The sequence below is a fragment of the Neopelma chrysocephalum genome, unplaced genomic scaffold (assembly GCF_003984885.1).
Source record: "Neopelma chrysocephalum unplaced genomic scaffold, ASM398488v2 Primary Assembly neopelma1_26, whole genome shotgun sequence".
NCBI classification, from domain to species: domain Eukaryota; kingdom Metazoa; phylum Chordata; class Aves; order Passeriformes; family Pipridae; genus Neopelma; species Neopelma chrysocephalum.
In genome coordinates this window covers 9715179-9730326 of record NW_020897695.1, presented here as the reverse complement: position 1 = coordinate 9730326, position 15148 = coordinate 9715179, and positions in this window count along the sequence as shown.

The window sequence follows — 15148 nt, the reverse complement described above, 5'->3', positions numbered from 1 at the left end:
TACTTAGTTTAACAAAAATGGACATTAATTCCCTGTTGGATTTCTCTGTTTGAACTGTGTAATATTTTATCACATTTAATAAAGTTTATTACAAACATGACTTGGTACCACAAAAATCTTGGTAGTGAGGCTAAAGCAACATTTAATTTTGAATGGACATTTTGCCAACAAGAATTTTAGTATATCACCATGTGCATGAGCATAATAAATAGTTTAACACACACACAGTGTCAGTATGGATAATTTTCTTGTACACTGGAGCCATTTTCTCAGCAGTTTGCACTCCCAGTTAAGTTTTTTTCTATCTTCAGCGTTATTCTGGTTTGGGCTTTGTAGTTGTTGCTGATTCTTTTTTGTTAAAGCAAAGCTGTTTTCCTCAAATTCTGCCAGTGCTGCATCCTCACTGTGGGAAAGGGTCTCATTCCACCTTGTGCACCAGATGTACAGCTACATAAATGTACAAGGATCTATAGGAAGGGTGTATCTGGGAAAATGTCAGAAAGCCAGAGTTGAATTCAGGGTGTTCAAATAGTTTAACCTCTTGTCTTAATATTTGTTCCAGTATTTTGTTTCCTTTTTTGTTGTTCTGTTTTCTTAAACATACACTCTTAGTCATAAATAAACTTTTAAAAGTGTATTACCTGTTGCAGAAGTGAGTTTCCAGTGGAGATTTGCACTAGAGTTACTGTAACCTAAATGTACACTTATAGTGCTGTGACTTTTGTGATGACAAGCACTTGTGTAGCTTCAGTGATTTCACATGTACACCACAGCTGATGTGTTTTAAAATATTTCCCCTTTCCTGAAGGATTGCAATGGAGTTCAATATTTCTCTAATCCCTGTTGGATTCTTTGCATCCAGAAATCACTGTTCGAACGATAGTGCATCAAGTGTCCTGAATTTCTTTGTAGATTTTTTTAGTTCCTGCTGTGAACAGATCAAAAGCACAGATTTTGTGAAAAATACATTTTTCCCTTAACATCTTTTCTTGAAAGGTAGAGCTTGTTTTGGCCTGTAATTTTACTGTCGTAACAGGAGGGCAGAGCATAGGAGAAGGTATGCAGGGAGAGGATAGATTGGTCCATTCTTCAGCACAGTTATAACTGAACTTTCAACAAAAGCAATGTGACTTTTCCCTCCCTGTGTAAAAAAGATCTGAAGAGTTTACTGTACCACAAACTTCACACCAGAAAACTCCCTCTGTGAAGGCAGGCACTGGTGTTGGGAACCTTGACAGTCACCTGACTGCATTTTCATAGTGCAGAAATGTGCCTTTCCTGTAGGATTCCTCTTGGAGAAAAGTCCTGGCCACTCGCATTCCCAGTGACATGCTGCTTTCATTAACTTCAGTTCTACTTAAGTGAACACCTATGCCCATCCCCATGTATACCCTGCCTAAGTTTCGTTTCCAGATGTTCTGCTTTTAAAAAGCTGGATCCTCTGCTGAATTTCCAGTGAGCAAAAGATGAGTGATGGTATTATGTGATACAACAGCTCAGAACAATCCCACAGGCTCTAGCCCGGAGTGAAGAGCTGTGAGCAGACAGGCTGCGCTGGGAGCATGGGGACCCCCTGTTCTCCTTCCCTGGCATGACCTCCTCTCATGCTGTAAGGGGAATGTTCTAATGTGTGGTCCTTATGAGAGGAGACTCATGCTATTGGATTCTCCATCCCCATCATCTGTGCCATCTCTGGAATCAGCATTTGAAGAACCCGCTGATCCGCAAAGAAAGAACAAGAAAGAAAAGGCCTTGCTGGTGGTTTCTGACCATCCTTCATGTCATGAGCTTGGGGGTGAAACAGCACTTGGTCCTGTGACCCTCCTGGAGAGTGGGGAGCACAGCACAGCTGTGGGCAAGAGGGTTGTAGGTGGCAGCTTTGCACCACGCTCTGTGAATAGAAGAGGTGTGGTGAGGCTGGAGGCTGTGGACCAGCACCAGGGATGCCAATCCCTTGCCAGAGTGATCCAGAACATGTCGGGTGGCTGGTCTACTCCTGCTCACCTGCTTGTAAAAAACATGTCAGTCTCCTGGAAATGCTTCTTATAATGGAAATGCTTATATTTGATACAGGATAACTATGAGAATTGTGGTTAACCTGGTACGGAGGGCTCACATCTAAAAAGACCACACCAGCCTGAGGCTGCCCTAAGCTCTATGGATGAGGCTGCTTGGGGCCGGAGGTGAGTGAGCAGGCTTCTCCCATTTGCTCACTTCTTATCTCCATAGGTTTGCCTTATCTCCAGGCCTTACAGGTTGCTTTTCCTTCCAGAGTAAGGGCAGTAATAGTCAGCAAGCAGCATCCCTATGGTGCTGCAGTGGAAAACAAAAGTGTTTCAGAGGAAGTGTGCTGTTACAGCAAAGCTGGCCACAGAGATCCCACCATGCCCTGCCCACTGCCCATCGAGCACAGAGCACCTCTCAGGATGGGCTGAATACCCACCTCTTCATCATCAACACATGCTGCCCTCCTCCAATGGGAGGCAGCAGCTCCTTGGTGCTCACTAAGGCACAGCACTCTGCTCCCAACCTCTCCATGCGCTGTCACTGCCATTTCCCCCCAAAAGCATGGCCAGGCCCCTCAGCTCCAGCCCCTTGAGTTGCAGTGCAGGATGTGCTGTTTAGGGATCCATTAGCCACTAAAATTAACTATATTCTATCTTTTTTTATAGCACATTCAAAGACAGAGATATTCAGGTTATTGTGTATCTTCAGGGTTGCATTCAGTCTGTCTGTCGAGGTGAACTCTTTGGATCTTTTTTTTAATACAAAATAGAAAATTTCTATTTTTAACTTATCTACTTTAAAGATAAGCCTACTGCAAGGTGTGGTCTAATGCAGAACTAATCTCTCAAATGTTTTAACAAAGGAGAGTAGGGCGTGTGGGACCTAGAGTTCTATCCTGCTAGAGAAGCAGCCCCGTCAGCACGATGAAAGATATTCCACTGGGGGATTTCTGACACATGCTGCCCCTACATTTCTGGTATTTATTATAGAGGGAAGGGAAGACAAAAGCTCAAGGGAAAACAAAAATCTAGGTCTGCCTCAGGTTATTATAAACTGAGAATTGATAGGCAGGCTCAATTGCCTGTTGCTAAGCAGCCAAGAGAATTGGTTGACCATACCCTGGGCCCTTTAAAGAAAAAACACAAAACAGAAAGCTCTGTGTGTGTGTGTGTGTGTGTGTGTGTGTGTGTGTGTTTGGTGTATGAAATAATGTGTAAATATCATATTGGCACAGAGACACCCAATATTTTATTTTGTTGAATGTGTTTGTGAGATGCTGCTGCATGGGTGATGTGAAAGAAGTCAGGCCTTGGGTGGGCAGAATAACCTTGCTTTAAAACAAGAGAGAGAGGGAGAGAGAGAGAGAGGGAGAGAAGAGGGAGAATGAGTTTGCTTTTAGCCAGAGCTGTGGGAAAGGCAGGATGCAAAACTTATACTGGGTGAAGTAACACCCACTCACCAGGTCCTGGGGAGAGAAGGGAGAGCCCAGCCCCACGTGGGGACACCCTCTACGCTACAGGTTCTGCTCAGCTCCTGGCTTTCCCCCATTGCACTTCTGGCAGTTGGGTAGCTGGAGTGGGAGAAAATCAGCATCTGCCTGGCAAAACAGTCTGCCAGAAGGTTATGGGGGTTTTTTTGTTATTTTCTTATTGCTCAGATAACTTAAAATGGTAAAATAAAATAGACATTATGCTTGGTGAAGGGACTGTTGTATTGGGAGCCAGCTTTGCTATCATCACCCATGATTATTTCACCCCCTTTTCCTTGTTTCTTCAAGTGTGATTTTGCCTGTCTTAAATAGAAAAATCCAGAGCCTACGTTGGACTACAATACTCAGCCTCAAAATCGGTAATTTTGTTCTGCCTCCGACATGCCCAAGTCCCTCCTCCACTCCCGCGCCTTCCTGGCAACTCATCACTCACCAACAGCATCCACAGGGTTATCTCAATTCAAAATGGGCAAGCAGCCACTCTTCTTTGCACCAAACCTTGTCTTCCCCGGCCACCCAGAGCGAATTCCCTTGGAAGCTGCTCACTGCTGAGCTTGGCTTCCTGTCCAAACCAGCTGTAGCACATGCTCCTTGTCCAGATGTGGCAGACCTCAATCTGCAGGGTATTTGGGGTGGTGAAAGCACTCTGGTACCAAATCCACCCAGTGACTCCAAGTGTGCTTGGACACATGGAGCCATTGCTGCAATGTACAAACAGGCACAGGCGCAGAGTAGGGAATACAGCGGAGCTGCGCCATCAGGCAGGGTCAGGCCACCCCTGCCCCCCTCCTTCCCCAAGCACGGGCCTAAAAATAGACATAATCAGGTTTCAAAAACGAAAAGAAATGAAAAGGTCAAGTGTCATGACCTTAGACATGCTCTGAGGCTGCTTTTCTCCTCACGTAGCTCGCCCTCGCTGGGCCTCACGATGGCGTTTCCGGACCAGAGGCAGCCAGGGCACACGCCCTGGGCATGGCCATCAGCTGTGGCCTCTGATCAGGAGGTTCTTCCTTTTTATCCCTCCCCGTCCGCCTTCCTGCCGCCTGCACCCCGCTCCTTCCTTGCCTGGGGAAAAGCAGTGGTGGGCACCCAGGGGTCCATCCCTGGCTCCTTGCTGCAATTGCCTCAAGGGGCCAACCTGCTCCACTGGGGGTCCTGCCAGAGCCACATTGATTTTGGGGTGCTTGAGCTCCACTCCGTACCAGGTGGGTGCAGGGAGGCACCCAGAGTTTTCCTTTCATGAGCCCACAAGTGTTGATTTTCCATGGCTAACCCACATGGCTGTGCTGCTCCGTCTGATTTTGTTCAAATCATAATAGAATGATGCAGCACATTTCATGCTGGGAACTCAAGACCTGGAGCGGGGAAGGCAGAGGATGCTTTCATGTCTTTGCAATTATGGTCTCATTTTTCCCAACCGGTGAGAAATCCTTCCATGCTCCTTAGCTTTTCTGACCAAATAACATCTGAAAATTTTAGGGAATATTTTAGTGTGTATGTGCTATGTGCAGGTATGAGTCAGGACTCATGCTTTGCCTTCTCTTTCCTTTTCGTGCACTGAGGAGCACACAGGCCACCCTCTGTGTTCAACCAAAGTGTCCCATAGACCATCCTCTGCTTCTGCCAGCCTGCCTTGGCAGTCTGCATTTATGAATGTTGCAGAAGTCACTATATTTCATCATACACCAGCATGTATGGGACTATCACAGTTACAAAAGCCTTTCCTGTGTTTTCCATTTGTACATTTTCATGCTTCCTATTGGGAGCATTTTACTCAATGGTTTGATTTTTATTGCAGCAGGAAAATGTGATAGTGCAGCAAAACCAATCCTTATGTGCTTTCAGCTCGGAGCATCCCAGGGGCAGACAAAATCTGCTTCATGTCCTGGCCAGTGCCTGTAGATACAGGAGCTGGTAAAGTGCAAATGCTGCAAGCCAAGCTCCAATAACACATTTATTCTGCAGAGAGCAGAGGAGGGTATCTGGGGTTTTGGGGATGCCTTGCAGCTGCTCCCTTCTCTCCAGGTCTGGGGGCAAAAGGACAAAAAAAATGACATATTAAATAAAACCATGGCATTTCTGAGATGTGAATGATTATTCTAATTGCCTGAAATATAACACTTCATCTTTAGCACTTTGCTGTGCCCTCACTTCATCCTTGTCCCCTGCTTTTATCCTATAAAGTTCTCGCTGTCCTTTTCCCAGTGCTTCCTTCTAGCTTGCCTGCGCCTCAGCCCTCCTCCTGCATCCTGCATCCCTGGGATCCTTCCTTATAAAGCACAGTGGAGGATTTCAAAGCCAGTCGTCTCTATACCAGTCCACCCAGCCTTGCCCAATTTAACCGTGGCATAGGGAGAGGTGGTGGTGGTCACACAAAAAACTAGTGTTTTCCAGGAGCCACAAGTAGCTCTGTGCATACACTTTGCACAAGCTGTCCTGCCATCAGCTAATGTCCTGGATAGATGCATGGGGGTCTTGTCAAATTTCCCCTTTCACTTGCTCCTGCGAGGCCTCATCCCCCCTACACAAACCCATTTCACCCTCAACAAGACCTTGGCTCCACTTTTGCATCCTACACAACTGTTTCCATCCTCTCCTGACATTGTGCTAAACTGAAGGAAGTGCTGCATAGTTGATCATGAAAGTAAGTACTTAAAAATTATCTTGTATTAGAAGAGGCAGTAGAAAATAAGAATTAAAAACAGTGCAGAAGCTGACAAGTTAGAACTGAATTTGTAGTTGATGGGCACAGGATTGATTTGTTCTGCTTTTCAACCAAATGCTTTTATTACATTGATACAATAGATCAATAGATCAATAGATCGATATAAATATAATATTTTATATATCAACAATATAGCGGATACTTTTTTAAAATCCATAATGCTAATACTAGAAAATCACTCTGAAAGGGCATATTCAGAATAATTTTGCTTTTTCTTTACATCAGAAGAAATAAACAGGCACATTCTCTTCTTTAAAATGTTCATTACTTCTGCATTTTTCTGCTTCTGTACATTGTAAATCTATTCTGGAAACACAGCTTCCTCTGTAATGATGTGTGGGAAACCCGGTGCATGTCATTTTACTGGTTATTTCCTTCATCTGCAATACCAGGATCTGTCATCCAAGGTGGGATTTGCTTCAGGATCCTAAAAAATCTTTAGATGAGCAAATAAATCAAAGAGCTGCTTAAAAAAAAAAAAAAAGATTAAAACCCAGTCCTTATAGTAGAAAGTTTCCTTGTCCCAGACGGGAATCATATGCAAACTGATTGAAAAAGTTTTTGTAGGAGACTGCGTCAGCCTGGCCAGTGGTGCCAAATGCCAACACCTGAAGACATAAGATGTTGCATCAGCTCTTGGAACTCCTGGTTGAGCACAAGGAAATTCATGGTCATTGGTATCTTCAAACCTGTAAGGTGTCTCCAGGCAGCAGATACCCCTGCTTACAGTCTGAAAGGGTGTTTGTGGGCCACCATCTCCAAAACATCCTACATGACCCAGTGGAGATGAGGTAATATTGTGAGATCACAGGTTTAATGCACCCGCACCATCCTGACCTGCATTTTGTAAAATGGTTGATTAATTGGACTTACTTCAAAACATTTCTTGTGAAAAACAGTGACTACTTGTGGCATTTTTGCATTAACTCCTTAAGCTCCAGCAGATTCACAGAGTGGGAGTTTTGCTTCAGCTCTGCTTGAGAAACTTCATATACCAGCAGCCAAGTGGTGCAGCATGGAGCATGGTTCTTGCTGTGGCAGATGGAGTTCAGTCACTAGATACATTACAACCATGATTTTCAGGCTCCTGCTGCCTCACACTTGGAGCAGGAGGAGGGTCAGCAGCCATTAGCCTGGGTGCAGTTTCCCTACTGAACTGTTTGCACTTGTAGAGCAGCAAATGAAAAGCAAATCCCTGGGGCCAGAGGTTTGTGTTCCAAGGTTGTGTCTACAAAGAGCAGTCACCAGTTGGATTCCTCCTGGTTTGTCAGTTATGCTGCTAATCCCTCAATGAGAGGACAGCACTGGTTACCTGAAACCAAAAAACAGTGGATGAACCTGCTCTTTCGAGATACAATTCCTCAGGACCTGGCACCTCTGCTAGAATTGAGAGCCAAAGCAGGGTCATCATGCTCTGGCTTTTTGACATGGAACATTTGTAACAAATTATTGCCTCCAAGATGTGTTCACTCCAGCAAAACAGACTTGACATATTTTAATAAAAGCTTTTTAATTACCCTTTGGGAAATACTGATGAACTATCAGAACAACTCAGCTGGGCATTCTCAGAAAGCAAAGAGCAGCTCCCAAGAAGAGTGGCAGATGATCCTGGCTGAGCTGTTCAAAGTCAACTGGGGTCAAAAAATGAACACTACATAGCAGAAAGTAAAAGAATTATGACAGTGGGTCAGATCTGGTGTGTATCCTCATCCCAAACCTCCCTCTAGCAACAACGAGTAGCAGATGTTCAAGGAAAGATGAGAAACTGGGTAAATGCAAAGTGACCTCCTCTTGGTTTTCAGCACACAGTGGTTTTGGCAAATCTCTAAGTCCTGGGGAAAAATCACATATGAGATCTTTTTTAATTCTTATTTCTGTGTTGCATGACTATGGGATTTTTGTCCTGAACCCACATGAGCACATTCAGCCACAGAACTGGCTTTTCAGAAAAATGGCGTTATTGCAATAGCCTTATTTCTCCACGGCTTTCCACATGACTGCTGTGGAAGGGCAGCCCGGCAGGCTGTCCAAATTCAGCCAGGAAGCTTACCAACTACCACTCAACAAGTCATGTCAACTCCAGTTTCCCAGTAGTTACATTAATGGTTGCAGCTCTGACCACAGGGGGAACGGTGAGTTCCTCCCTGCAGTGAGAGAGCAAGGCCACAGCGCTGGGTTGCTCAGTCCTCCAGGACTTAAGGGCCGTTAAAGTCTGGTGTGATGGTTAGAGATTTCTCTGCAGCCTGGTGGAATATCCCTAAGGTTTTGTGGAGAAAGGGAATGCTTAAAAACACAGGGGAGAATATTTTGTCTGTGCAGGGGGCTCTACCCATGTTCTGGTGCATGGGTTTTGAATAAGACAGAGAGGAGAGAAGCCCTTTGCAAAATGCTCCATTTCGGCTGCAGGCTTTACACAGCAGAGGACAGGGTGAGTTGTAAGTTGTAACTCTAGCAACTCCCATCCCTGTGCCCTCAGGATACCCCAGGACAAAGCAGGGCTGTGGGTCAGGGAGAGGACATGCCACGCCAAGGGGCAGTCCCAGGCTGTAACCCACACCGGAGACCACCCGCTTTCATGGGCTGAGCTGGTGGTAGGAGAAAAAGAGAAAACCTGGGGCAGCCTAATCCAGCATTAAAGTCCTCACTAATTCTCTCCTTCCTGAGGACACCTGAGCCGCGGGGCTGCTGCGTGGGGGCCGGCGGCTGCCGTCCCAGTTGGCTTGAGCAGCTGCAGCCATCTGCAGTACTTGTCTCTGGCAAGGTGCAGTTTCTGCAGGATGGATGCCCCAGGGTTGGATTTCTGCTCCTAGTTGTGGGGGGAGAGGGATGCGGCTTTCTGGAAAAAAGGAGAGGGAATACGTCGCATAAATATCCGTGGTGCTAGGTGGGAGATGCTAAACTTCTGTGTCTCTCCAGTAGCATTGCTTGGGAGGAGGGAGAACAGGTGATATGGAGCAGAGTTCTCCCCTTACCCAGGTAGTCTGACTTGCTGGCAGCCAGATGCTGTATTGGAAACTCTGCAAAGGGCAGACAGGTCCTTTTGTAAGCATTTCACACAGTGATTTTATCCCCAGTTGCTGTCAATGACAAAGAAAATTGTTGAGTCTGTGAAAAGGTGAGATGAAAAAACTCAAAGTGGTTCTTGAATGTATGCTTTATAAAGCAGTGATGTTCTGTGAATTGTGCCTTTGCAGCTTTGCATCTTTACAATGTAGTGATGCACACACCCAGATCCAAACCAACAGTAACACAAACTGACCTCACAAAAAATCAGACCAATGCAAAATGTAAAAAGGAGAAAAGATACAAGGACAAGGCATTTCCCTGGCCTCTTGGGTTGCTAGACCTACTGAAGCTGAAGCAACTTTCAAAATGCACAAAAAAGGGCTAAAAATAACATCAAATGATTAACTCATCCAGCTGTATATTCACGAGTGATGCTTACTTTTAAAATAAAAGAATCAAGACTGAATTTTTGAAATCCTTACTATGTTATTTAAGTACATCATAGACTGTGGTGAGTATACATATTTCTATCCTGCATTGACTTTGCTTTCTACCCCTCACCCTGATTTTTTTTCTCCTTATTTTCTGCTGCTTGGAGAATGAACTCAGCCCAAAGACCAGAGAAGCTTTCTGTTTCTTCTGCCCTCACTCAAATGAAGGCTGGGCTGGTGTTCACCAGTGCGTGAACATCCATCTAAGGGCTCTCATCAGCTCAAGGGGCAGGGGGTGACATCCAGCCTGGAGGACGCTGGTGTAGGGCAAAGAAGGTGAGAACGGCATGGGAGTGATTCCCACGAGTTACGGTACTGGCTCAACTGCAGGACTGCTGAGTGCTCTCAGTAGGGAGTGGTCCCAGGCCAATTCTTGGACCATAATCACAAATCTGTAAAACTGGGATAGTGTTTTCAAAGCTTACATGGCATTCAGGAAGGTTGTGATTATGGATGGTCTTGAAAAGCTCCACCATGGCAGAGTTGTAGCCCATATAAGGGCTGCTGTCTCCCCCTTGAGAGAAAAACCTTAATTCAAATCAGCTGCCCCCACTGGTATTAAAAATGTTATCACCGTTTGTCTTTTGGTTGCCTTGGTGCAATCGTTGTTCTTTTAGAACTAAAACTGCATTTTAAAGATTTTAAACTGCAAATCAACCTCCACAGCTCAGCCAGATTCCTTGAAAATAGGGGTTGGAACTTGCTTTTGATTTTCTTCTCACATTCCTGGCCTCGAATGGGCTTGAAACTGTAAATACCAGCCATCAACATTCAAACAAAAATGACCCTGCAGTCCAAGGAAAAATGGTACCATTATTTGGAAGTCATAGCACAAACTGCTGGCCACCCTCCTTCAGAGCGATAAAACACAGATAGTTTCAGTGAAGAAGCAAAATTAGTGCCTGAGTTTCCTACCACTGACTGCTATTCCAGACTGCAGTTTAATTCAGCTGTTTATGTGAAGATGCCCTACTGGGATAAGGCAGTGAATCTATCCAATGTTGCGGAGATGAATGCCTTTATTCTTCCTGAAATAAAAATGGTGTCACGGGATCTTTCATGCCTCCCCACAGACAGAAGCTTGATTTAAAATGCTGTCTAAGGGATCACATCACTAGAAGCACATATTACTTCCCAGCTCGGTGCTGTGGTGTTGACAGAAAGCAATAAAGTGTCCTCAGCCATGACGTGCAGTTAGACGTTGTGTTCCGAAGTGCAGCTCAGCACCCAGGCACCTGCGCTGCAGCAAGGGACTACCAGGCTCTTCAGTCCCTGGACCATGATGGCAGATTTGCACCTCTTCACTGGAGATATTTTTCTATTTGAACCAGTATAAGTATGGCTTTGTAAAGAGCTAATGAACTTGAAACATCCCCGCTGCAGCATTTACTCAGCTCAGCTTTTGACAGTGTAATATATTTTTCCCTGTCCACACCACTATTTTCAGACATGGTTAGTACAAATATTTCAAGTGTAAAGATCCTTGCTAAGCAGAAACTTACCCATAATTTATCTATTATTTAAACTATCCCTTGAAATGTGCTTGGCTAACAGTGTCAACAACCTCCAGCTGACATCACTGGACATCATGGACCCCCACGACACCCCTGAGGAGGGCTGGAAACTGGGTCTGTGGGAAACAAAGGTGGCTGCTCCTGCCATCAACTGGGAAAGTTGGAGCAGTGGGCACCATCATAACTTCATCCACCTGCCAGTGCAGAACCATCAATCCAAGCTTCCTGACCCAGCAAAGAGCTACAAAATCTCCAGGGGTCATTTGTTTTTGTCATGATCCCTATAGAATTTCTCAGTGTGGGGACAGAATAGAAATGTTTTGTGCTTAATGAAAATGTAATAGCGGGAGCGTGTGGAGGAGCAAGGCTTCACTTCAAGGAGTGGGATTGCCCTGAGGAGAGCAGGTCTGTGATGGGCATCCAGACCATGCCCAAAGGTGGAGAACAGAACATATGTGGCCCATTTGGAGAAGCACTGTGAGATGAAAAGTGCTCCTGTTAGGGATAAAGAAGTAAATAAAATAAGCAAATAGGCATTTACCATGTGAAAGGTTTTGATGGCATGGCACTGGTTCCTTAGCATACAAAATCTTGTTCAGTTCTTGCACTGCTCAAATCCCTGTGTTGGTGGGCACAGGCCTGCATCACTGCTGACCATTTCTGCAAGTGGAGAAAACTGCTGGGCAACAAACTCATGTGTTTGTCTGCAGCCAGGCTGAGGGACACCTTTTATGCCCCTCTACAGCATCACTTGGTCCCCTGGAGAGAAAAGGCAGCTTTTCCTCCAGGTCTGGTCCCATGGACAGCTTCTGAGCCCAATCCCAGAAACAACTCTGTGTGGGGTGTGCCAGCAGAGGCCAAGGCAGCAGGATCCCCTCTTGCACTCCTACAACTGCTGCTGCTGAAACACAACCCTCGCTTTAAATCAGCTGCAGTGAAACGGAAGGCTTTGAGAAAACAAACTCCCTCCAAACATATCCTTAACTTGATTTCCTCTAGTGGCCCTTCTTCTTTCTGGGCTAGGTTTCATGGGTCACTTTGTATTTTAGTTTTTTTTCTTCTTCTTCTAATTTTAATTCTTGTCCCACCAGGGGTTGTTCTTTCATAGGATCCCAACCACGGATTCTCAGATGGCAATGAGGGCTGAGACGGGGACTTGCCTGTGTTCTTTCTGGTTTTTTCTTTCCTCTTTTTTTCTAGTTTTTAAGCTGAGTTCTAACATATCCCATATTTTATTCATTTAGGAGGATTCTTTTACACCACAAGAAAAGTAGATTGTCTGCCCAGTCTGTAATCCTGCTAAAAAGATTAAAAGCAATAATAAATACAGTTTTTTTTCTTAATATTTTGTTTTCCACCAAACATCACTTCTACTGAAGTGCAGCCATTTGAGCACCATTTATTTATCATGTTTCCAAACCCACAGTTGGATCATCCTTATCAACAGTTTCTTCTTACAAAGACAGCAATGTTCAACACCCTAAACAGGGGTAGAGTTAAGATTCACTTGCATTAGGAATTCAGCTGGAGCAAAACTTGGCAGAGCCTGGTACTGTTTCTGGATGAGACCCAGAGGAGCAAGGTGAGGGAGGGGCTGGCTCCAGCTCTTCACTTTGCTCTCTCCTGGCTGTGCTTAGTGGTCCATGGGCTCCCATGGCTGCAGACACTACCTGTGCTTGCTGTGGTCTTTGGGGCTGGTTCACATAAGCACGCAGACCATGATGAGTGTGATGTTTCTTACTCTAAAGCAGTGGATTAAATTATTTTTGCCAAAAAATCTGTTCTTAAGTGCAGTACTCCCAACCCACAGCAATTCCACTGAAATGCCAGTGGCTGGGATTCGAGTTAAGTCTGACAGATTTCCGTCTCCTCTTCCATTTCTCTCCTTGGCAGTGAAAGCTGAGGTTTGCCTCATGCAATTTAGCCCTGAAGCACCACTGGCTCCCTCTTGGGAGGATTCCCTCAGGACAAAACTATCGGGTGGAGAAACCATGCTCCCTGATATTTGTAACAGAAAGAGAAAGGTCCCAAAGCCTGTAGGTCCCTTTCTCACCCTGTCCCCAGCACAGCAGCAGCAAGCCCAGACCTTCCCTCTGGCTTCCTCAGGCTTCTGCCAGTCCTTCTTGTGTGTATGTGTGTGTGTTTTATTAAAAAAAACAAAACAAAACAAAAACACGCACAAAAAAACCCAGCCAGTTTTCAGGGCCTTCCCAGGGCTGGGAGTCATAGAATCATCGACTCACAGAAACCTACTATCACAGAATTGTTTGGGATGGAAAGAACCTTTTGAGATCATCTAGTTCCAACACCCCCTGCAATGATCAGGGACATCTTCAACTAGATCAGGTTGTTCAGAGCCCTGTCCAACCTCACCCTGTATGTTTCCAGGGATGGAGCATCCACGACCATTCTGGGCCACCTGTGCCAGCGTCTCACCACCCGCACCGCAAAATATTTACTTCTTTCTTATATTCAATCTAAATCGGCCCTCTTTCTGTTTAAAACCATTACCCCTTGTCCTATCACAACAGGCCCTACTAAGAAGTTTGTGCCCCTTTCTCGCAGGCTCCCAGTCACACACAGACCCCCCACCATCCCGCGGTGCTCCCGACGCTCCAGAGCCGCGGGGCTCTGGATGCCGCTGGGTGCCGCTCTTGCCCCGCGAACCCAGCCGAGCTCCGGGGCCGGGGGATGAGCTGCGGGCAGCCGCTGCCGGGACCCCCCTCCAGCCCCGCCACCCCCGCCTCGGCCAGCAAACCCGCCGCGATGGGGACAAAAGCGGCCCCTCCGCTCGGAGGTCACTGGCGCTGCGGGGAGATGTTCCCGACGAGACCGCCACGCTGCCCGGGAGCATCGCCGGGACCACACGGTGTGCTTTCGGTTCGTGTCTCTGGTTTCTACCTCCGGAACAAGCCCGAGCTCTCTGCAATCGCTGACCTGCTCCGTGGTGAGGTCCGCGATTACCCAGCCCCACCGCCGGGGAAATGTACGGGAGGCTCTGCCCGAAGATCTGCAGCCGCGGTCCCCGTTTTCCCATCGTTTTCCCATCGGAAATGCAGTCTACGGCACTAGCCAAAGCTGGCCAGGCTAAGAGTCAAACCATGTGCCGAAGCTCATGGGTTACGCACAGTGCAAGGCTGGAGACCCTCAGACCAAACTTTTGTAATACACCTAGGTGCTTTACTCCTGTTGTAATCAATGAGACTCTGATATTCAAATAACTTCGTGGATCTGGGTGTTAGACTACACTAATAAAAGGCAAAAGATAAAGAGAAGGCTAATGCCGATTTTAAGCTCTTTATTTGGCAGCAACATTTTACGGCATATTTTCATACGAGTTCAGTTTGTCCCTCTGGTAAGACAAGCTACTGCGTTTTTTTCATGTTTTTTATAGAATGCAATGAACTTTTAGATGGAAAACACTGAATTGTGTAGCATCAGGATAATACTCTAAATGAACATGTTTTCATTTTACTAGTGGATGTTTATTTTTAAGCTGGCAAAGAGCAGATGGGCAACTATCGACGAACACAGGATAGTGGCAAGAGCAGCTGGACAATGCATTAGCTCATCTCTATTTAAAAGTACCTAATTGGGAGTTCAATATTGGAAGTCACTTAAAAATGGAAAACAAGTTCTGACTGCAAACATAAAACAAATTTCCCTGTGTTCACTGGTGAAGTTCAGCAACCAGCTGTACCCACAGACTTTTCAGTCTGTTTAGAATATTTATACTGACAGTTTCCAAAGAAAAGAAGAAACGGGACATGGGAACAATTCAGTAAATACACACTTCAGATGTAACATCTACTGAAAAATTCATTAAGTACCTACCTATCTGTTTGACCTTAGTCTCATTAATCCCAGAGTGAAGGCTCTGACAACTACTTCTTGGTCTGGGCTTTAGAAGAGGTCT